At 54.0% G+C, this 23,283-nt stretch overlaps 2 non-coding genes across 2 annotated transcripts; both read left to right on the forward strand.

Annotated features, from left to right (window-relative positions):
- Positions 1-5,309: 5,309 nt before the first annotated feature.
- Positions 5,310-5,382, forward strand: TRNAK-CUU (transfer RNA lysine (anticodon CUU)). Its single transcript has one exon. It is a non-coding gene; the product is annotated as a tRNA-Lys (tRNA).
- Positions 5,383-14,746: 9,364 nt separating this feature from the next.
- On the forward strand, positions 14,747-14,819 carry TRNAF-GAA (transfer RNA phenylalanine (anticodon GAA)). The gene has a single exon. It is a non-coding gene; the product is annotated as a tRNA-Phe (tRNA).
- The last annotated feature ends 8,464 nt before the right edge of the window (positions 14,820-23,283 follow it).

Raw genomic sequence — 23,283 nt, forward strand, 5'->3', positions numbered from 1 at the left:
TGATTTTAACACTGAAATAGCGCATGGTGTGAGCAGACACAATGCGCTATTTTGACGTTGTGCCGGTCACTTCAAAGTAACCAACGAGTGAATTGTTTCCAAACTGGGTTTCATTGGAATCGTTACCAATTACAAAGCCAATCAAAAGTCATGTGCAGCTTGAACGGTTCATGGTCTCACTTTTATCCCAATTTAACCCAGCTAAGTACACACAGGCTTATAACCCACACACACTCCCTCCCATCAGCACACTCCCCTGCTGGGGCTGGCCAGACCCCAGGGAATGTTGGGTGCTTGGTTGAGGCCAGAGTCCAACGTGCCCAGCACCCCATTGTGCCGAATGTCTGGATCCTGCCTTCTGTGGCAAACTAATGTACCATTTATCTTCTGAGTAGGAGGCCATGGAGAGGGAGGGATGTTCAGTTCAGTGGTCGAATCCCTCAGCCCGGGTGAGTGCTGCTCGTTCATTGGTCGTACCCCTCAGCCCAGGTGGGTGCTTCAAACAGCTCTGACTTGGAAACACACCCAGATGGGCCACTCTGAAAACAGCTCGAGAAATAAATCACAGACATGGCCTGTAATTAAAAGCATAAAAATATGCCCCAGAGCCCCAATGTGAACCTCTCCTGCCACAGACACTGACTGTCCATCATCTCCTCTGCAGCTGCTCTCAGAAATGGTGCATCTGCCAAAGCAGCGCATGCTACAGACCTCTGCAGTTCACAGAGCCACCCCTGTTGCATGTTGATCACCTGCTCAGGTAGCTCAATGAAAATCTGAGCCCAGGGAGGTGATACAGCCAGCAGAACCTGGTTTGAGGACACCAGGCTCTGCAAAGCCAGGCTGCCAGGCACCAGCACCCCCAGGCAGTGGCATTGTGATGCAGGCAGGGATGTCCTTAGAGCCCTCCTGCACAGCTGGACATGCACAGCTCCCCATACATGCCGGAACCTCCCCATCCAAAGCAGCCAGGCCACTTCATCAAGATGCCCCAAGGGCTCACCTAGTAGCTGTGTCTGAACAGCTCAGCCGGCTGGCTGCTTGGAACTGGTTTTACAAGTGTCATCTTTGGAAAGGAGCCAGGGGAGCTGCAGGGACATATGGACTCAACAATGAGGTGGCTGGGGCAGAAATTTTCTTTAAGCAGAGGGGAATTAGATCAAATGGTAGAGCAGTTGCTTTGCATGCAAGAGGTTGTGGGATGGATTTCCCTGAGAGTGGTTTTATGCAGCCTTTTCTTCCAAGGCAATGTGAGAGCAGTGCCCCCTTCTTTCTTCTGACTTTATTGTCACTCTACCAGTTCCTGCTGGCTTGGCCTGTCCCCTGGTTCAGCAACCCACTGGCCTGGCCACTCTTCCTCATCCAGTAGCTTAAAGTTGAAAACTAAGAAAGCAGAGCCCTGGAGGCCTTCTAATCCCACCACCTCCAAGGGAAGGAAGGGAGTGCTGGGGGGAAGACTCGGTATCACATCTTGAGGAAAGGTTGCAATCCAAAGTTATTCAGAAGGTTTTTAGTTCCTGCTGAGCATCCCACCCCAGCAGAGGAATGAGGTCCCACCACCCTTCACATCTCTGCACTAATTTGTGTAGCACAGCCAGACACTTAGACACTTGAACGTCTCTGAAGAGGATTTCCAGAGTTCCACAACAACCTCTGCAGAAGTGCTGGGGGCCATGACTGGCTGGGGTAGTGGTCTCCTGTGTTTATCACTTCCCTGATTCCTAGAGCTTTGAGGCCAGCAGAACTGGGGAGGAAACGGAGAGCAAAGAAAACCACTGGAGCTGCTGTGGAGGGCAGGTGCCACTTGGCAGGGTGCTCCTGCTGCCCCTTCCTGGGGTAGTGCGTGGTGCAGTGCGAGCTTCTGGGGGGCTGGCTTTGTGTTTTGAGAAGCTGGGTCCAGGCAAGCCCCAGCCTCACCTGGTCCAGACCCACTTGGAAGCCTGTCCCTTTTGTAGAGGTGGTGACTATTAAGCCTTCCTCTGCCTCATGGGCTGGAGACCCTGCCTGGTGGGGTGTATTTGGACAGCAAGAATTTTGTCCGTCAGGTCAACACAATGAGGACTGGACAAGAACCTTGTGATCAACCTCATCTCCTGGGATGGGGAAAGGCTGGTCAGGCTGTGCCCAGGGCCCAAGTGCTTCTCAGTCAGGTGAATCAGTGATAGAATCATAGGACACCAGTACTGGAAGGGACTTTGAGAGGCCATCGAGTCCAGCCCCCCGCCCCAATGGCAGGACCAAGTACCATCTAAACCACCCCTGACAGACAGCTCTGTAACCTGTTCTTAAATATCTCCAGAGATGGAGAATCCACAACCTCCCCAGGAAATTTATTCCAGTGTCTGACCACCCTGACAGTTAGGAACATTTTCCTAATGTCCAGCCTAAACCTCCCCTGCTGCAGCTTAAGACCATTGCCTCTTGTTCTATCCTCAGAGGCCAAGAAGAGCAAGTTTTCTCCCTCCTCCTTATGACACCCTATGAAGTAAGTAGCCAAGCGAGGGGAGGGATGGAGATGGCCAAAGCCCCTTTCCAACAGGCTGGCCAGCCTCACCACATGTGCGTGCTGGTGTCTCCTCCTATCAGAGCTCTAGATTGCTCTCTGCCAGCTAAGCATATGGTGGCAGGGCCATCCTTACCCATATGCTGACTGCACTGCTGCATAGGACACCTCAGCATTTCCCGTTTCATTCCATTCATTGCAACGGCAGCTGGGCACCTGAGTCCCCAGTCTCAGCCCTGTGTTCCTTCTGTGCTGTGTGGGCCATGCTGGCAGGGAGCAGAGAGGCCCTGGGGATGCCAGACCTGATGTACAGGGTCAGGGAGTCTGCTTAGACAGCCCTTTGCCTCCAACAAACCCTCCAGGGGCTGCAGTGCATTGGGTAGCTGCAGTATCCCTTGTGCAGCAGCGTAGATTGGGGCATATCAAACTCTGGTGCAGCCATGGGGTGGTGCAGTGGGGCTAAAGCAGGTTCACCTCCCACTAGCAGCAGCTCCTGGGGGTGAGGGGAAAGTGGCTCCGTGAACTCCCTGCCATTCGTAGGCACCACACACCACTTCCTATTGGCTGCGGTTCCCCCTTCCTGGCCAATGGGAAAGGCAGGGACAATTCCTGCAGTCAAGGGCAGATATGAGTTCCCCCTTCAGTGCCTCCCCTGGGGCTGCAGAGGATGTGCCGGCCACTAAAGAGAACACTTGACACACCAAGGCAAAGGAACAGGGCATAGAAATTCAAAAGTCTTTAGAAGTGAAGCAGGGCCAGGGCCAGTGGGAGTCTCAGACTCATAGGGCTCTAGAATTGAAGAGACCTGAAGTGGTCATCAAGTGTAGACCCCTTCCCTCATGGCAGGGCCAAGCACCATCTATCGTGGGGTGAGCAAACCTCAGGGGGCATGAAATTTCATAAGGGGGGCACAGCCCAGTTACCTGCTGGGTCTCAGGCTCATCCATGTAATGAAAAATGATGAAATCTGTTACTGTTTCTATGTCTGTGTCATCACATTTATACACTGATGAATAAAGTTCTTCTATTTTACAGACTTCTTTTCTTTCACACGCCCAAAGGGGCGTTTAAACCTGTGAACATCACTGAAATTTCTGTAGGTTCTGATCACATTCGAGAGGTTGTGGGGTAGCTCCTAATTTCAGAGATGAAAAGTGGGGACCAAAGTAAAAAGTTTCCTTATCCCTGACCTAGGTATTCCCCATTGGATATTTATCCAACTTCTAAAATATCTCCAAAGATGGAGATTTTGCCTTTACCCAAGGCATTTTATTCCAGTGCTTAACTGCCCTGACAGGAAATATTTCCTGATGTCCAACCGAAATCTCCTTTGGTGCAATTAAAGGGGAATTCAATTTAATTAAGGTTAAAGGGAAGGAATTTTTTGACATACAGTTGTATTCCCAATTAGATAGATAGACTGATGGATATTTGGTGTCTATCTATCTATCTATCTATTGGTCATTACTCTGGCCCGATTAGGAACTGTAGAACTCACTGCTCAAAGAATTCAATTTCAGCTTGAGAGAGAAATGAAACTGTGAAATGTGCAGACCTGAGCACAGAGTTGTTCTGCATGTGGATTATGATGCAGACCCCCAAGAGTGGACTTTGGGTCCTTTCCCTTCCAGTCACTGCATTAATGTCCTCCAAATACCCCCAGGATATGGGGCTTTCTCTAGCCCTGGGCACTTTCCAGTGCAGACCAAGTGCCTGTCTGGTGTGCGCTTTGGTGCCCTGCTCCCGACTGCACCACACAGGAGGCCTGTGATGTGCAAGGAGGTCAGATGAGATGATCTCTGCAAACAGCCTGTGGCACAGAGCAGCCTCTGGTGTTCCCATGTGCAGCCGAGTTGAGCCCCAGAATGTCCCTGAGTGAGTGGGGGTGACACAGGGCTGGAAGCTCAGCCGTGCAAAGGGGCTGCCAGGGGCAGGACATAAGCCCTGCAGGGTACAGGTAGGTGTGGTAGTGACATCACAAGGGCCTCTTACAGCACCTCAGCTGATTGGTTAAAAGAAGTTGGAAGTGATGACCTCACAGAGAGGCCATGACAACAGCCACGCGGGACAGGCTGCAGGGCAGGTGACATCTCAGACACCCCCGGGGCTTTGCCGCAGGGACTCTCCTTCCTCAGCTCTGCCCACGAGGCTGGAGAGGAATCAGGGTGAGGAAAACGAGCGTGAGGAGGAGCCTCTTTGTCCCGTTCTCCTGCCCCATAACTAACTGCGCTGGGCGACCGACGTTCATCTGGGGCAGGTCAGAGCCTGATCCAGCTGGTGCTGGGCACATTGAAGGCAGGAAACACTCGGTTAGGGTTCTGCCCTCCCCAGTGGAACTGAAGGGTGAGTGAATCAGGTCCCCCTTTCTGCTCCCTTCGCCCAGCGTTGTAAAGCACAACCGCCTGTGAGCCACTAATGCCCCTTTCTCTGGAGAGTCACTAACAGGCAATTTCCCACGGAAAACTCTCTTCAGCTGCGTGTTCTCTCTGTATGAAAAAGAAACGTGTTCGACTGCCTGCACCGGCTCTGCGCTGGGGGAAACGGTGTCAGCGTTAATTTGTTGTGCAGAAATGACCGTAGGTGTGTGAGGTGTTCGGGAGAGCTCGCAGCAGCAGTGAGAGGCTTGGCCAAGATTCACTCCAACAGTCTGTTTTCTTTGCATCGCACCTCCGGCAGCCCAAAGAACAAAGACTGGAGTCTGGCCCTTGTGAGCACTTTGCCACGCACATTTGACTTAGACCCACCTGACATGCAGATTTGACTCCTTCTCCTCTGTGATAGGATGTGGGAAGCTTACATCTTTGTGGCCTGGCTAGCTCAGTTGGTAGAGCGTGAGACTCTTAATCTCAGGGTCATGGGTTCAAGCCCTATGCTGGGCGCTTTCCTTCTTGCACTAATGCTCTCAGCTCATTGAGCAATTCTCGAACAGCTGTGGCTGACGTCCTGGCCTAAGGCAGGAAATGTGTGTTCTTATTCTTGTTCTTGTCTCTTCTACAAACTGTTATTTCATCATCTTCAGAGAGTGGAAGAATATTTTCTTCTCTTCGTCTCTCTTCCCACCTGCACAAGGAGGAGAGAAGAAATCCTCTCTCCAGCTGACTGTCCCTCTTCAGTGCTCAGTAGCTTCACATCTTTCTGCATTGGCTCCAGGTGGGCACTGGGTGTACAAATCAGCTCCAACTATCCAGGGGATGGTGAGGAAATGAGGAGCTCTTGTTATTCACTTACAGAAGGACAAGAGATTGCGGGTTCAAAAGTGTGATGGGAAAAGTGTTATTGGACAGGGGCAGTGATGGTTTGCGTTCAATGGAGGGATGGAGATTTCTGCTTGGAATGTTCTGATTCTTCACTCCTGCCGCCCGTCTCGCCAGGGCAGTGGAAAGGTGAGTGTCAGTCACTAGATGGCTCTCACATGGAAAGGGCACATGGGGCAATTTGTAGTTATTTGGAAAGAGCACAAAAGGTGCGTCTACACGAGAAAGCGAGATGGAAGTAGCAAGCACAGCTTCGAAATAGCACGTGCCACATCTCCACGTGAGACACGCGACTTCAAAGCTGAAATCGATGTTAGCCAGTGTGATGTCAAAGCTGCAGCTCCTATCAGAAGATGGGAAAAGAGCCCTACGTCGACATCTGACATCGAAGTAGGACGTGTGCAGACATTCCACGTCCCTCTACTTTGAAATAGTGGGGTCCGCAATGGCAGCACTCGGCTGTTAGGAGCACTTCCTGGACTGACTCTGAGCTCCGTGACCTCTGGGGCTGAGTGAGGAGAAGGTGCTCCACATAATGGGGAGCAAGCAGCAGAACGCAGAAGTGTTCCCCAGCTGGCCAAGAGCCTGACCACCCGCGGTCACCCTGCCCGCACCCCTCACCATATCAGGAGTAAGGTCAAGGAGTTGCAGCAGGGCTACGCCTGGGCGCAGGACTCGGCCAGCTGCTGTGGGGCTGTTCCCACCACTTGCCCCTATTACTGCGAGCTCATTGCCATCCTGGGCCCCAGCGACACCTCCTCTCCCCGGCCTTCCTTGGCGCCATGGCTGAGGAGACCCAGCAGGACGTGGAGCCTGAGTCTGGACCGGAGCCCAGCCCCGCACCCCCAGGGCCAGAGCAGGAGCCAGTCACCCACCGTCCAAGTGGTCCAACAATGAGGCTGAGCTTGTGCTGGACATCCCCTCCTACGGCTCCAGCCAGGCATATGCCCAACGGGTGTTCCCTGACCACGGCGCTGGACTGTCAGGTACGTACCCCACAGGGCACACACCCCCCAGGGCATGACCCTGGCACGCCTGGGCCTGGCAGACGACAGCCCACGGATTAGGCCACGGCCACCAGCGCCCATCAGCACCCACACCCTTGGGCAGTCCCATGTGCCCCGTCCCCCCATGTAAATAGTTAGTGTATATCGTTTCCCCCCCATGTCCATCCTGAGTTATGATGGTGTTTGTTATGTTCCACACTCAGAGGTGAGCTTTTTGGTTGTTTAACAAGGAATCAGTTTTATTTTCACACACACCCGTGTTATGTGTGGGGGTGGTGAGCGGGTGGTGGGGGCAATGTGCATGTGGTGGGGCTGGTGTGTGGGTGATGGGGACAGTGAGCGGGTGGTGGGGGTGGTCAGTGCGTGGTGGGGGCTAGTGTGTGGGTGATGGGGACAGTGAGCGGGTGGTGGGGGTGGTCAGTGGGTGGTGGGGGCGGTGTGGAGGTGGTGGGGCTGGTGTGTGGGTGATGGGGACAGTGAGCGGGTGGTGGGGGTGGTCAGTCGGTGGTGGGGGCGGTGTGCAGGTGGTGGTGTGAGTGTGCAGGGTGTGCACCAGGGGTGGCCTGGGTGGTGCTTACTGGGACCACCCCAGTCAAAGTACTCCCATAGGGCCCCCCAGACATGGACCCACTCTTGGTGGGCCTGATGGCTCCGGGCAGCAGCCCAGCTCACCTGTCCTCCTTCGGGCACCCGGAGGTGCAGCTGCTGGTACTGACACATCCAGGGGGTGGCTCTAATGCCACAGAGCACCTCAGGACAGCTGAAGAAGAAGGGGGACCACGACTACATGTGGCCAGAGGACTTCCATAAAGAGCCCCCCCGCCTGGCTTCTCCCCTCCACCAAACCCACCCCAAAAGCAGCCTGCACGCTGAGGCCAGCAGCACAAGGTGGTACAAAATCAGCCAATCTCCAAGTGGGGCCTCTTTACTGCAGGGCTCCTTTTAGCAGTGGGGCAGGAGATATGTCCCAAAGAGGCATCCCCAGCTGCTGAGAAGCACAGAAGAACTCAGGGCTTGCCCAGGGTGGCACAGTTGAATGGAGACCCGCCCCAGGGCCTGGAGCTGGTGCTGTGGAAGGATCTATTGCAGTTGGGGCAGAGAAACATTCTTTCCCCTGGGCAAGTATCTGCTCTTTTCCTAGCTGTGCACTGCCCAGCCCAGCCCAGGAGCTGGGAGAGACCAGAGCCCCTGATTCAGCCTTGGGAACAGGCCCTTCCTCAGAGGCAGCTGCCCATGTCACTGGCTGCAGCTGAACCAGGGCTGCCCCCACCTGGCCCCCATGTCTGCCTGGGTACTGCACCCCTGCACCCTGGCAGTGTTTGGGTCTCTGCTCTCCCCGGGCAGCAGCACTGCAGGGGACTGAGGTGAACACAGCACTGCTGGGCTCACACTGGAGACAGCCTGGGGTCTGTGAGGAAAATGAAATCATCCCACCCCTTGCGGCCAGAGCTCAGCTCAGCCTCACACAGATGGCCTGTGCTTGGAGTCTGCCCAGCACAGGAGCTGGGAGGCGGCAGGCTCAGCTGTAGTGGAAGTGGCATCACACACTAGCCTGGAACTCAACACAGCTCAGCCGGCTGGTGACTGGAAAGGTTCGATGAGAGCTGGATTTGCACACGTGCATTCAGAGAACAATGGATTAGCCGTCCGCTGCCTTCACCCCCCAGCCACCTCACCCAACATGCCTGGAACCTTTTTGTACGGCCCAACATCACCCTGCCAGGAACCTTTCTGCCACTCGCTGGCCGGCCGGGGACACAGGAGGGGCAGGTTTTGCCCAACAGGGCTACGCTCACTCCTGTACCCTGCAGTGCTGCTTGCTGGGGTGAGCAGGGCCCTGTTGTGCCCTGTCCTGAGAGCAGCACAGCCCGGCCATGGTCAGTCTCTGCTCTGGGGCTGGGCCCTGCACCGGCTCTCTCCATGTGCCCCTGCTGGGTGGATACGGACCAGGGCCATGGCCGGACATCGGCAGGGTTTGCAGCCTCTGTGTCTGCTCCTGACATGCTCTGCTCCTTTCCAGCTGCTCCGTTAGCACAGCAACTCCAGCTGGCTTGGCCCCTTCTCTGCCAGGCCAGGCTGTGAGGGAGGGGGCGGATGGGGAGCAGGCTGGGGTGGGAGGCAGGTTCAGGAGCAGGCTGGGGCTGGGAGGGAAGGTGTGGGAGAGGGCAGGGGCACTTGCCTGGCACAGCTTCTGTTGGCTGAGAGGCAAAGACAGCTCTGTGGTTCCTCGCCAGGGACATCAGTGAGGGAAAAGCCTTCAGGTACGTGCAGGGACACGGTTTCTGTGCACTCGGTGCAATGCACCTGCTGGGCTCTCCTGCTGCAGAGCAGGGTCTGGTTCAACTCCTGTCACAGGGGCGCTGGGCTTATCAGAGGGAAAGGTTATGGCAGAAAGAGACGAGCCCTTGTGGGCATAAGGGGGAGCTCGAAAAACAGAGGCATTGAGGCTTCTGTCTGGTTTTGAAGGAAGGACCTTTTGTGCGTCAGGTAAATGGAATAACGACTCCACTACAGGAGCTTGACCTGCTGCTGTGTGGTACCTTGCCCTCCCCTCATTCGCATCCTGAAGCCACTGCTTGCCCTGCCACAGGCAGGTGGGGGACCTTATAAAAACTTGGGGGGAGTCCTTCACCGGCTCAGCTGCTAGAGGAGAGGGAAGCAGCTGCACTCACAACTGGGACTTTCAATTTCAGCTCTTCCAGAACTGAGGTCCTGAGTGGTTATGCAAATAAGACATGCAATATTTAAATCTGCACCTCATTTGCATTTCCTATTGGCCACATTTCCATGCCACTTCCAAAAGGGCTGGGCAGTGTAGCCACAGGCTTCGTGTGTCAATGCTCCACAGGACTTTTTGAAAGAGCTGCAGCTTTTTTGAAAAAAAAAACTCTCCAGTGCAGACGTAGCTGTGGGGAAAAAAGTAGAAAAGCAGAACCAGGCTCCAGCCTAAACATTTGCAACAGGTTATCACAAAGAAATGTGTGTGTGCAGAACAGAACACGAGAATTCTTTCAACAACTTCAGAACATAGAAATGTTTAAACACCAGATTTATTCTCTCTCCTCACACGTGCTTTAAAAAAAAGTAATTCTCAGCACTATGAAATCGATATCAAAACTTTCTCAGAAGAGCTGATCACTTAGGCCGTGGCTACATTTTCAAAAGGGGGATACTAATGAGCCATTTCAACAGCTGCTAATGAAGCTCTGCCCTGCATATGCAGCACCTCATTAGAATAATAGTGGTCACATGCGGGGAGCTGAGTTTTGGCACATTGCGGTGCATGGGGCGGGGGGGGGTTAGGTTTCAGTGGCTCAGGTGTGTGGGAGGTTTAGGTTTGGGGCTGCCGGGCTGGCAGGGGGTTGAGTTTTGGCAGATCGGGGTGCAGGGGGCAGCGGGGGGGTTACGTTTCGGTGGTTCAGGTATGTGGAAGGTTTAGGTTTGCGGCTGCAGGGCAGGTGGTGGGGGTTGAGTTTTGGCAGTTCAGGGGGCAGGGGGCAGAGGGGGGTTATGTTTCAGTGGCTCAGGTTTGTGGGAGGTTTAGGTTTCACTGGTTAATGCACCTTAAGCACAACTCAAAATCCTGCCCCCTTGGCCCTGGCTCACCACACCCAGCCTTGTGCAGTCTCAGTTCAAGGCCTTGCATGGCTCTGGCTCACCACCCACCGTGGAGCTCTGACTCACCCCCACTATGTTCAGCTCCAGCTCAATCCCCTGCATGGCCCTGGCTCAACTTCACCATCTGCAGCTTTATCCCACCCCAGCCTTCATCCTGCTACTCCCCTGCCACGGCCCCAACCAACAGCCAGGCTTAATCCACCTAAGCTGCCCCCCAACCCCAGGACTTACCTTTCAAAAGGAGATTCAGGAGCTCAGATGCTCTTGCTGCTTCCCAGGCTGCAGAAGGGGCCTTCTGCCAGGAAAACAGCCGGTTCCCAACTGACGCAAACTTCACGTTCTGTGGGGGTGCTGGGAACACAATCCTGGCACAGCTGCAGAGACTGCTGGACTTGCTTAGCCATGTGATTAAGCCACAAACCAGCTCCCTGCTGTGGGGTCTGTGGTTGTGACCCCGCCCCCTTCCAAAGTGCCGATCTATTAAGGACCTTGCTGTCTTGGTTCTGTCCGCAAGGCCAGGCTGCCCTGCAGACAGCACTTGGACTACTGACTGTGGCTGCAAGTTTACGCTGCCCTGTGAAACATAAAGGGGGTTCTGAATACACCACCCCTGACAAGACTATAAATATGAAAATACCATTTACTCCTTATAACACGAGAACGAGCATCACGGAATGAAATTAATGGGCACCAGATCTACCAGAACCAAAGAGGAAGCATTTTTCACACAGCTCACAGCCAACCAATGGAACCCCTCACCAGAGGAGGCTGTGAAGGTCGAAATTAGTCCAGCATTCAGTCCAGCATTCAGAAGTCAGAGGAAAGCAGAAGGGAGGAGTCATCCCAGGCTGCAGCCCACCACAACTCCCCTCCTCTGGGAACCTGCAGCAGGGGGCTGCTAATGCTGACAGCTCCATGGGGGGGCTTGAAAAACACAGAGTATGAAAGGCAGAGAGAGCCCTGGCCTGCAGACCCCCAGAAAGAGCCTCCCACCCCCTTGGACCCTGGCCCCACTAGTTGAGTGAGCCAGTAGCACTGAGCTGTCAGCAGCTCTGCTATGAGTCCCTGTCAGCATCATGGAAATCCTTAAAGCATGCACTCTGGGTCATACCTAATACGTACGCCAGTCCTGTCTGCTAACAGTAGCCAACACCACAGAGGGATGATAACAAGGCACCACTGGGAATTGAACCCAGGATTCCTTGCTCACAAGACAGGTGTTTTAGCCAGCTAAGCCATGATGCCTCTCTGCTAACAAGTACTCTTGTCTACCCCCACCTCACTCCTTGCTGCCCCATCTGGGCCTGCTTAGCTCTGCTTGAGTGCAGATCCTGTCAGGCAGAGGAGCCTGTGGAGTTTAACTCCCAAGGGGGGTGACTCTTTGGACAGGTCTGGGATAGAAATTTTGGTGGTGTCACTCCGTGACTCAAGGGTGTAAAAACTGTCCCCACCCCCCCAGTACAATGTAGACCTCGCTCAGTGCACATATCATCCTGGCAATCAGAGAGCTTTTGTGGTCCACGTTGCTTGGGGAAGGGCAGATTTAGAACTCCTAAGGACGAGGTGATTTCCAGCACAGAAACAAGAGCAGCTTCTGTGACAAATGATATGTTTTTCACAGGTCCCTCCCATGGCGTCCCTGGTCACAGTCCTGCCAGCTGGTCGTATTGGGGTTAACAATAAGATAAAGTCTTCCCCTTTTTTCACACACTCTCAGGCATTGCTCTTCTCACAGCTTCACCTCACGCCCGCAAGTTTGGCCCTTGCACTTCAACTCACCTTTGTCCCTCGTCCCTCTGATGTTAAAGGAAAGAGGCCCAGGGCCAGGCTGACAAGTCAGGGGAAAGCAGGAGGGAGCAGGAGTTGAAGGCTGCAGCCCACCACAACTCCCCTTCTCTGGGAAGCTGGAGCAGGAGGCAACTAATGCTCACAACTCCATGTGGAGGCTTAAAAACACAGAGAACCAAAGGTGGGGAGAGCCCTGGCCAGGACACAGCCACAAAGAGCCTCCCCGCCCCCCAGGCGCCAGTAGCATGTGGGGTGGCTGCTGACACGCAGGGACCAGCATGAAGGAACACAAACAATAATTACTGACCAATAGACTTGAATCTATGATCCCTGGACCTCAGCAGAGGAGCCCTGAAGTGTCAGCAGCTCTCTTACGAGTCCCTGTCAGCATCTTGGAAACCAGCAGAATGGGCATTGGGGGTTATATCTCACATCCGTGTGGTACAATGTCCTGGCAGGTTTCCTGAAAGGGCAGTAGTTGGGCACCCCTGGGACAGGAAACCAGGGGTTCCTGTTTAGAAGGGAGGTGTTTTAGCCAGCTAAGCCATGAGGCCTGCCTCAGCCTGAGCTCTGCTGTCTGCCCACACCTGACTCCTGCCAGCCACACCTGGGCCTGCTTCGCTCTGCTGGAGTTTAGATCCTGTCCGGCAGAGGAGCTGGGGAGGTTTAACTCCCAAGGGGGGTGACTCTTTGCACAGATCCGCGCTAGACAATTGGGTGGTGTCTCTCAGGGGTATAAAAAACTGTCCCCCACCTCCGGAAGACCTACTCCAGTGCCCAGATTGTCATGGCAACCACAGGGCTTTCATGGTCCACATTGCTTGGGGAAGGCTCTTGGCCAGTGAAGACCCAGAGGACAGGTGTCCTGGGACTGCTGTACTGGGGAAACTGTGGTCAGCGCTGGAAGCTCCCTAGAAATGGGGAACTGGCGACATCTGAAAGATTAGGTCATCATAGCACATGACCCAAGTTAACCTTTGTTTTAAAGAGAAATCGTTAAGGCCAAGGAGGCCGGGGTCCAGCAGCTTTCGAACCCTAATGGGCTGTTTGTTTGCAGGGAGCAAAAATGGAGGGAAATGGAAGAGGGCACTGGAGAAGCTTCGCTCCTGGCCTGACGCTGCCTTGGAAAAGAAGGAAAAAAGACACCACTTCTGTTGGAGAACGTGGGCATTTATCCCAAAGCCTCTCGCACGCTAAATGAGCCCTCTGCCAACTGAGCTAATTACCCTGTGTCTGAACATAATTTCTGACTCACCGATCTTATTCCACAGGCCACAGCATCCCTGTGGCTGCCCATGGCTACGGCTGAGGGACACAAAGGCTGTGTGTGCACTGCAGTGTTCTGCCTCAATAAGCGATTCCAGGAGAGGGATTCCAGAGCTGTTGATTCTGACATCGCACAGCTACACACAACATGGGTTTGGAAATACTGCTCTGCTATTTGGACATTCAGCATCTACAAACAATGGAACCTGTTTTGAAGCCCCTTTTTCAAAAGAGCTATTTGAACGAGCGAGAATCATGATCCCAGGAGATGCCCAGCCAGGGCTCTGCTCTCTCTCTCTCCCTCTCTGTCTCCTTTGAGCTCCTGGCCTTAGGCAGGAAAAGTCTCTTCTTGTCCTCAGGTCTGGAGAGGAGCAATTGATGTTTCTGTCACCCTCAGAGAGCAAAAGAGGATTTTCTTCTCTTCAGTTCCATCCCCATATGCCCCAAGAGGGCAGAAAAAAACCCTTTGCCAGCTCACTGTCCTCCTCAGCACTCTGTCGTGTCATGTCTTTCCACATCAGCTCCGTTTGTGCCCTGGACCTATAAATGATCTACACATAGCCAGGCAAGGAGGAGCTCTGAATTTGTGTTATTCACTTATACCAGGACAAGGGTTTGAGCGCTCTGCCACTTGAGCTAACTCCTCTGCCTGGGAACAACTCTCTTAACCCACTCACCTTGTTTCTGACCCCATATTGGGACTCTTTCTGCCCCTGAATCTTCTCTTTGTTAAGTCATCCCATCTCCTCCTTGTAACGTGTATGCCCAGAAGAGAATCCCATGGTTGAAGAAACCATAGCTCTCTCCCCGACATGATCTGCACAACCACACATTTATCTCCATGGTTCAATGATCCTGGACCTTTTCCTTCAACAGGGAGAATGGCCAAGAGCACCTGAGGACCCCTGGATGCTTCATCCCGATGGGTCACTTCTTGAAAGACTCTTCCTGGGGTTGCTTTGCTTTGTAACTCTTGGGCTTTAGACATGAGTGGCCCTGTTTACTTCTTGCCCCTCTTCAAAAGCTTGGGCACCATCCGGTCACACAGTGATCCTGAGGCTAAGTGGCCAGGATGTGGTAAGATACTCTTGTGGTGAAAGGGTCAGATCCCATCTTCTTCCTTACCATCAGTATCCTGCAGTCCCCTGCGGCCACTGGGTGAACCAGGAAGTAAGGCAGAAATGGGGCAAAAGAGGAACTCAAGCTGAAAGAAGCTGCCAATATTCCTCCTGCCTCTCAAGGACACTTGCAAAGGCAACAATAGCTGAGAAAAACATTTCCAACATTGAGGTAGGAGCTTTGCAGCAGCTGCTGAAGTAGCTCAGTTGGGAGAGTATTAGACTGAAGCTCTAAAGGTCCCTGGTTCAATCCCAGGCTTCAGCAGAGCTTTTCCTAACATAGGCCCCAGAGCAATTAGTGACTACTTGGGTCCTTGCTGCTGGAAAGGACGTTGTCAGACCTTTCCAGACACCTTGGTGCTTGAAGGCTTTTCCTTTCTTCTCTTGCTCTTCCTCAGCAAGGGGAGGGTGAAAAGACCCCATTGTGCCCACTCTCATCCAGTCAACTACACAGAACTTGCTGAGAGTTCCCGAAAGTCCACTGCTCCACCCGCTGAGCTAGTGAAAGGCAGCTCTTAGGGCCTCTCACCACCACTTTCTCCAGGTTGGCCTATCCAGGTGTCACGGCACATGCCGCACAGGTGGATGGCATTGCAGGGGAGGCTCAGAGGAACCCAGCCGAGATTCTGTGGTGTGCTGTGTAGCACGTCCCGTGACGCCCAGCCCCTTGGTCTAGGGCGGGCGGCAACAAAAGAGGGGGGTTAGGGCACCAGCCCGCACTCAGTTCGGGCAGTCAGTGGCTCACCGCTACCCCCGTACAGGCCCCAGCCCTCAGTCCAGGGCGGGGCAGCAGTTCACAAGAGTTAAGCACCGGCCCAGCCCTCAGCTTGGGGCGGGGCAGCAACACAAGGATAAACACCGGCCCAGCCCTCAGTTTGGGGCGGGGCAGCAACACAAGAGTTAAGCACCGGCCCAGCCCTCAGTTTGGGGCGGGGCAGCAACACAAGGGTCTACAGACAGGCTCAGCGGGGGCTGGCCCTGTCAAGGAGGGGGTAGGGGGTCGCAGGCCCTCCCACTCCACTGCGACCCGGCCCGGGGCCCTGGGGGTCGCTCACCTGCAACCCCGGCAGTGGGGATCCAGACCGCAACACAACTGCCATTGGTTCGTTAGCGACGTTCCCCGGGCCACTTCCTACCTCACCCTCTGTTGGCGGCAGGTCCCAGTCCATCTGGTCGAGGGGTCCTCCTAGGTCGGTCTCCCCTGGGTCATCCACCTGTGGGGGCTCCGGCCAATCGTCCATGACCACGTCCCCTGCCTCCGGGTCTGCAGGAGGCCATACTGACCCACTACAGTCCCTGACCCTGTACATCAGGTCTGGCATCCCCAGGGCCTCTCTGCTCCCCGCCAGCATGGCCCACACAGCACAGAAGGAACACAGGGCTGAGACTGGGGACTCAGGTGCCCGGCTGCCGTTGCAATGAATGGAATGAAACGGGAAATGCTGAGGTGTCCTATGCAGCAGTGCAGTCAGCATGTGGGTAAGGACGGCCCTGCCACCGGATACTTAGCTGGCAGAGAGCAATCTAGAGCTCTGATAGGAGGAGACACCAGCATGCACATGTGGTGAGGCTGGCCAGCCTGTTGGAAAGGGGCGTTGGCCATCTCCATCCCTCCCCTCGCTTGGCTACTTACTTCATAGGGTGTCATAAGGAGGAGGGAGAAAACTTGCTCTTCTTGGCCTCTGAGGATAGAACAAGAGGCAATGGGCTTAAGCTGCAGCAGGGGAGGTTTAGGCTGGACATTAGGAAAATGTTCCTAACTGTCAGGGTGGTCAAACTGTGATGGGGTTCTGGGGTCCCCCAAGCTCTGCACCCCGGCCGTAGGCAGGAGAGTCTCTCACTTAGCAGGAGAACAGCGGGTTTATTAGCCGACAGGACACAGCATCGTACAGAGGAGTCAGTGCAGCTGGCAGAGACAGCCAGTCCCATCCATGTTGGGGAGAGGAGGCCCCGAGGGGCCCCCAGAGCTGGGGCCTTGCCCCCTCCTTTGTCTTTCTCTCCCTCAGCCCAGACTAACTGCTTCCAACTCCCAGTTCCAATTCAAACCCCTCAGGCTCCACCTCCTCCTTTGTCTGCAGTACAAAGGTGTTACCTGGTCGTCAAGGTTACCCTCAGCAGGAGCCCCACACCCTCTGTGAGCCACTCACACACACACAGGTATCCCCCACTCCATCACATCTCTCCCCCCTTCCAGACCGAACTGAGCGGGGTCACTCAACTGGTGACCTGGGGAAGTTCGGGGCTCTCCCCTTGTGACAGGGCATTGGCTGTACCCTCTGTTCTCCCCTCGATGTGCACCACCTCCACATCATAGTCCTGCTGGGGGAGGCTCCAAGTCAGGAGCTTGGTCTTGGCCCTTTTCATGTGATGCAGCCGGGCAAGTTCCTTTAGTTCCCTTGGGTTGGTTGGTCTCGCTGCAGCACCAACAGATCAAACAGGTCTTTTGTGGTCTGGGTCCTGCCCCATCTGACCACCAGTTCATACAGCTGCTCCAGCCAATGTCTGGAATTCAGTTACAGTCCAGTAACGGAAGGTACAAATGCTTCCATCCTTGGCATTTAGCCAGACCACCACAATGGCTGTGTGCCTCAGTTTCCCCTTCCATGCCACACAATAGGTTTGGAATGTTCCTTCTCATGTCAGAGGTTGCAAGACTAGTTACAGGGAACAATGGTGACATTTCAGAGTTACAGACTCCTTTAGCATACAATTTATGCTTCTACATCAATGTCATCATGTCACATGGCTCTTTTTAAACATTCAGTGCATGGTACAATTCTACAGCTTTTGGTAGCAGCACCCCTTGGTTACAGCAGTCAGCGTGAGTAACAGAACAAACCCATTGCAACTGTACATTTACGTTGCTCTTTGGTAGACCACAACTTTTGTGTAACCTCCTTGAGAATCTGGTATTTTGGGGATAAATGGCTGAGGCCTTTCTTAGCACCATCAAGTTCTAATCTTCTCTCTTGCCCCCTGGGGTGGAAATTTGATCTCTCTGGCTGTGCCCTCTCTTCTAACAAGAGCTGGGCCATTGATGATCTCAGGGAGATGGCCCCCCCCACCAGTCTGGAAATTTGCAAACCAAACTGCTTTCTGAGAGTTGTTTTGTGAGTCCCAGACGCAGAATCCACATGAAGGAATCCCTGTTTCTCCCTTACTGGCCCACCAGGCCCAAAGCTCCTTTGTCCTTCCACCTCCAACTACTGCCTCCCCATGGAATCAGAAGTGGAGTCCAGTATAAGAATATAAGTGTTTCCACCATCTGGAGATGGGGAATTGCTGGCGCTCTCCTGCATCCTACAGAGACTGACTGTGCAGCTGTTTTATTTGGTTCTCGCAGGGCTGCTCACATTCCCTGATAGTTTTCACTTTACTTGCACCAACTTCCAATTCCTGAGAAACTTTTACACTGCCTGCTTTGGACCCTTCCAGAGCACAGCCAGTGGTTTCACACTCAGGCAGGTCCTGGCCATCAGGAGCTGAAACAAACTTCTCCCCAGGCAAAGGGTTGCTCTGGTGCTTACAGACAAGCACCTTTCCTGTTCACTCTCCTCCACCTCACTCCCATTTTCTGCAGTCCCCACAGACGGGTCAGGAAAAGTTTCAGGGAAATTCTCTTCCTCAAGAGCTCCCCCAAACAACAACTCACCCCTGTCTGGCTCCACAGGGGCACTGCTCCCTTGAGGCACAACCAGCTCCTGGGTTTCACCTAAACCCAGGATCACTTCTGGCCCATCAGGCAGATTCCCACGTAATCCCCCTTCAGGCAGACAGCCTGTACCACCGGACAGACGGTTAGGGTCCCTTTCCTCCCTTCTGCTACCAGCTCCTTTATCTTCATCAGTTAGCGTAACTCCATTGCCTGTCTGTTCTTGTGTCCTGGCGAGAGGATGACTCTGGTAGGACAGAGTCCTCTCACCCCCTCCCAGTAACACCTCAGCATCAGGCAAAGAACAAGTACCAGAATCGTCTGGTCTCTGGGATTCCCTGATGATACTAACTGGATTAGACCACGTTAAAGCATCATCCCCCCTGAGAGACACAGAGGCAGGCCCACTTCCCATCTGGGCTTCAGCTGCCCTCAGATCCAGCTCTGGGATCTTGGCTCCATCTCGAGCCCCCACAGGCTCAGGCAAAGGATTCACTTCCCCAGAAGCAGAAGCACTTTTCTTGCACCAAGGACCAGTGTCCTTATCAGGGACACCACTGCCCATCCCAGAGCCATTCCCTCTGCTCCAGCCCCCATGGCTGGATTCAGAGACACACCTGGAATGCTCTTTTCTGGTGGATCCTTCTCCAGCCACCCCAGGCTGGGGAATCTTCCTCAGACAATGGGCTAGTTTCCTCATTGGCACCTTTTCCAAACGCAGGCTCTGCTCTCTCCCCAGGCTGCTGCTGCTGTTCAACACAGACAGACAATGGGAGACACTCTCTCCTTTGTCCCAGCCCCCCGGCTGGTCTCCACACACACACAGAAGGTGGAGCAGCTTCTCTCACAGACAACTTGCCATTCCCAGTGGACAAGCTGCTTTCCTGCACAGACACACAGGCACCTTCCTCGGCCCAGGCCTGGAAAACTCTTCGCAGGTCTGTCTTGGCCACTAGTAGATAATGGGTTGGAATCGCTCCTTCCCTCCTTGAGCTGTGGCAGGCCACTCGGTTCAGAGCTCCAGGCAGTCCAGGGTTCCCTGCCCCAATCCGGGCTCACCTCTGCAGGATTCTCCCGAGCCCTCAGCTCCGCCACTGCACATCCACGCTGCCTTGTCCAGCTTCTTTAATCTCGATTCGGTTTCCAGGTGCTGCCACTTCACAGCGGAGTTGCTCAGCGTGGTTGCAGGCTCTCAGGCTGATGCCCTCTGCACCCCACGATTCCTGGAAGAATCCCTTCAGTGTGCCAGGCTTCTTGCGGGTCACAAGCTGCCCGGGGTTAGGCTGTAGGCCCCTCCGCCCTCTGGGACCGACTCCAACAGACTCCCAGCGGAACCCCTTCTTCAGTGCGACACCCGCTCTCAGGGACCATGAGCACACTGTCTTGGGAAGAACTCATTCAGCGTCAGCCTCCTCAGGGGTCACTTGTTCCTGGGGGTTGGGCTCTCGGCCCCTCCACCTTCTGGGACCGACTCCAACAGATTCCCAGGAGTAACCCCTCCTCGGGTGTGTGATGGGGTTTTGGGGTCCCCCAAGCTTTGCACCCCGGCCGTAGGCAGGAGAGTCTCTCACTTAGCAGGAGAACAGCGGGTTTATTAGCTGACAGGACACAGCATCGTACAGAGGAGTTAGTGCAGCTGGCAGAGACAGCCAGTTCAATCCATGTTGGGGAGAGGAGGCCCCGAGGGGCCCCCAGAGCTGGGGCCTGGCCCCCTCCTTTGTCTCCCTCTCTCTCTCCCAGCCCAGACCAACTGCTCCCAACTTCCAGTTCCAATTCAAACCCCTCAGGCTCCACCTCCTCCTTTGTCTGCAGTACAAAGGTGTTACCTGGTTGTTAGGGTTACCCTCAGCAGGAGCCCCACACCCTCTGTGAGCCACTCACACACACACAGGTATTCCCCACTTCATCACATCTCTCCCCCCTTTCAGACCGAACTGAGCGGGGTCACTTAGCCAGTGACCTGGGGAAGTTTGGGGCCCTCCCCTTGTGACTGGGCATTGACTGCACCCTTTGTTTTCCCCTCGATGTGCACCACCTCCATGTTATAATCCTTCTGGGAGAGGCTTCAACTTAGGAGCTTGGTATTGGCCCTTTTTATGTGATGCAGCCGGGCAAGTCCCTTTAGTTTCCTTAGGTTGGTTGGTCTTCCTGCTTCTGTCTCTGGTCCATCAGCCACGTTTTTAAGTTGGGCAGGCAGAGCCCATACAGATGCTGCAGCACCAACAGATTAAACAGGTTTTTTGAGGTCTGGGTTCTGCCCCATTTGACCACCAGTCCATACAGCTGCTCCGGCCAATGTTTGGAATTTAGTTACAGTTCAGTAAAAGAAGGTACAAATGCTTTCACCCTTGGCATTTAGCCAGACCACCACAATGGCTGTGTGCCTCAGTTTTCCCTTCCATGCCACACAATAGGTTTGGAATGTTCCTTTTTATGTCAGAGGTTGCAAGACTAGTTACAGGGAACAATGGTGACATTTCAGAGTTACAGACTCCTTTAACATACAATTTATGCTTTTACATTAATGTTATTATGTTACATGGCTTCTTTTAAACATTTAGTGCATGGTACAATTCTACAGCTTTTGGTAGCAGCACCCCTTGGTTACAGCAGTTAGCGTGAGTAACAGAACAAACCCATTGCAACTGTACATTTACGTTGCTTTTTGGTAGACCACAACTTTTGTGCAACCCCCTTGAGAATTTGGTATTTTGGGGATAAATGGCTGAGGCCTTTTTTAGCACCATTAAGTTTTAATCTTCTCTCTTGCCCCCTGGGGTGGAAATTTGATCTTTTTGGCTGTACCCTCCCTTTTAACAAGAGCTGGGCCATTGATGATCTCAGGGAGACGGCCCCCTCCCTACCAGTCTGGAAATTTGCAAACCAAACTGCTTTTTGAGAGTTGTTTTGTGAGTCCCAGACGCAGAATCCACATGAAGGAATCCCTGTTTATCCCTTACTGGCCCACCAGGCCCAAAGCTCCTTTGTCCTTTTACCTCCAACTACTGCCTCCCCATGGAATTAGAAGTGGAGTCCAGTATAAGAATATAAGTGTTTTCACCATTTGGAGATGGGGAATTGCTGGCGCTCTCCTGCATCCTACAGAGACTGACTGTGCAGCTGTTTTATTTGGTTCTCACAGGGCTGCTCACACTCCCTGATAGTTTTCACTTTACTTGCACTAGCTTCCAATTCCTGAGAAACTTTTACACTGCCTGCTTTGGACCCTTGCAGAGCACAGCCAGTGGTTTTACACTCAGGCAGGTTCTGGCCATCAGGAGCTGAAACAAACTTTTCCCCAGGCAAAGGGTTGCTTTGGTGCTTACAGACAAGCACCTTTCCTGTTCACTCTCCTTTACCTCACTCCCATTTTCTGCAGTCCCCACAGACGGGTCAGGAAAAGTTTTAGGGAAATTTTTTTCCTCAAGAGCTTCCCCCAAACAACAACTTACCCCTGTCTGGCTCCACAGGGGCACTGCTCCCTTGAGCCACAACCAGCTCCTGGGTTTCACCTACACCCAGGATCACTTCTGGCCCATTAGGCAGATTCCAACGTAATCCCCCTCCAGGCAGACAGCCAGTACCACCGGACAGAAGGTTAGGATCCCTTTTCTCCCTTCTGCTACCAGCTCCTTTATCTTCATCAGTCAGCGCAACTTTATTGCCCGTCTGTTCTTGTGTCCTGGCGAGAGGATGACTCTGGTAGGACAGAGTCCTCTCACCCCCTCCCAGTAACACCTCAGCATCAGGCAAAGAACAAGTACCAGAATCGTCTGGTCTCTGGGATTCCCTGATGATACTAACTGGATCAGACCGAATTAAAGCATCATCCCCCCTGACAGACACAGAGGTAGGCCCACTTCCCATCTGGGCTTCAGCTGCCCTCAGATCCAGCTCTGGGATCTTGGCTCCATCTTGAGCCCCCACAGGCTCAGGCAAAGGATTCACTTCCCCAGAAGCAGAAGCACTTTTCTTGCACCAAGGACCAGTGTCCTTAGCAGGGATACCACTGCCCATCCCAGAGCCATTCCCTCTGTTCCAGCCCCCATGGCTGGATTTAGAGACACACCTGGAATGCTTTTTTCTGGTGGATCCTTCTCCAGCCACCCCAGGCTGGGGAATCTTCCTCAGACAATGGGCTAGTTTCCTCATTGGCACCTTTTCCAAATGCAGGCTCTGCTCTCTCCCCAGGCTGCTGCTGCTGTTCAACACAGACAGACAATGGGAGACACTCTTTGCTTTGTCCCAGCCCCCCGGCTGGTCTCCACACACACACAGAAGGTGGAGCAGCTTCTCTCACAGACAACTTGCCATTCCCAGTGGATCAGCTGCTTTCCTGCACAGACACACAGGGACCTTCCTCGGCCCAGGCCTGGAAAACTCTTCGCAGGTCTGTCTTGGCCACTAGTAGATGATGGGTTGGACTCGCTCCTTCCCTCTTTGAGCTGCGGCAGGCCACTCAGTTCAGAGCTCCAGGCAGTCCAGGGTTCCCTGCCCCGATCCGGGCTCACCTCTGCAGGATTCTCCTTAACCCTCAGCTCTGCCACAGCACATCCACGCTGCCTTGTCCAGCTTCTTTAATCTCGATTTGGTCTCCAGGTGCTGCCACTTCACAGCGGAGTTGCTCAGTGTGGTTGCAGGCTCTCAGGCTGATGCCCTCTGCACCCCACGATTCCTTGAAGAAGCCCTTCAGTGTGCCAGGCTTCTTGCGGGTCACAAGCTGCCCAGGGTTAGGCCGTAGGCCCCTCCGCCCTCTGGGACCGACTCCAACAGACTCCCAGCGGAACCCCTTCTTCAGTGTGACACCCGCTCTCAGGGACCATGAGCACACTGTCTTGGGAAGAACTTATTCAGCGTCAGCCTCCTCAGGGGTCACTTGTTCCTGGGGGTTGGGCTCTCGGCCCTTCCACCTTCTGGGACTGACTCCAACAGATTCCCAGGAGTAACCCCTCCTCGGGTGTGACACCCCCTCTCGAGGACCACGACCGCAGTTGCTTGGGTTCGGCCGCAGGCCCCTCCGCCTTGGGGAACTGCACCTCACTGCCCTTTAGCACACCTGGGTCTCGCAGGCCCCTCT

The sequence above is a fragment of the Carettochelys insculpta genome, chromosome 7 (genome assembly GCF_033958435.1).
Source record: "Carettochelys insculpta isolate YL-2023 chromosome 7, ASM3395843v1, whole genome shotgun sequence".
Taxonomy (NCBI): domain Eukaryota; kingdom Metazoa; phylum Chordata; order Testudines; family Carettochelyidae; genus Carettochelys; species Carettochelys insculpta.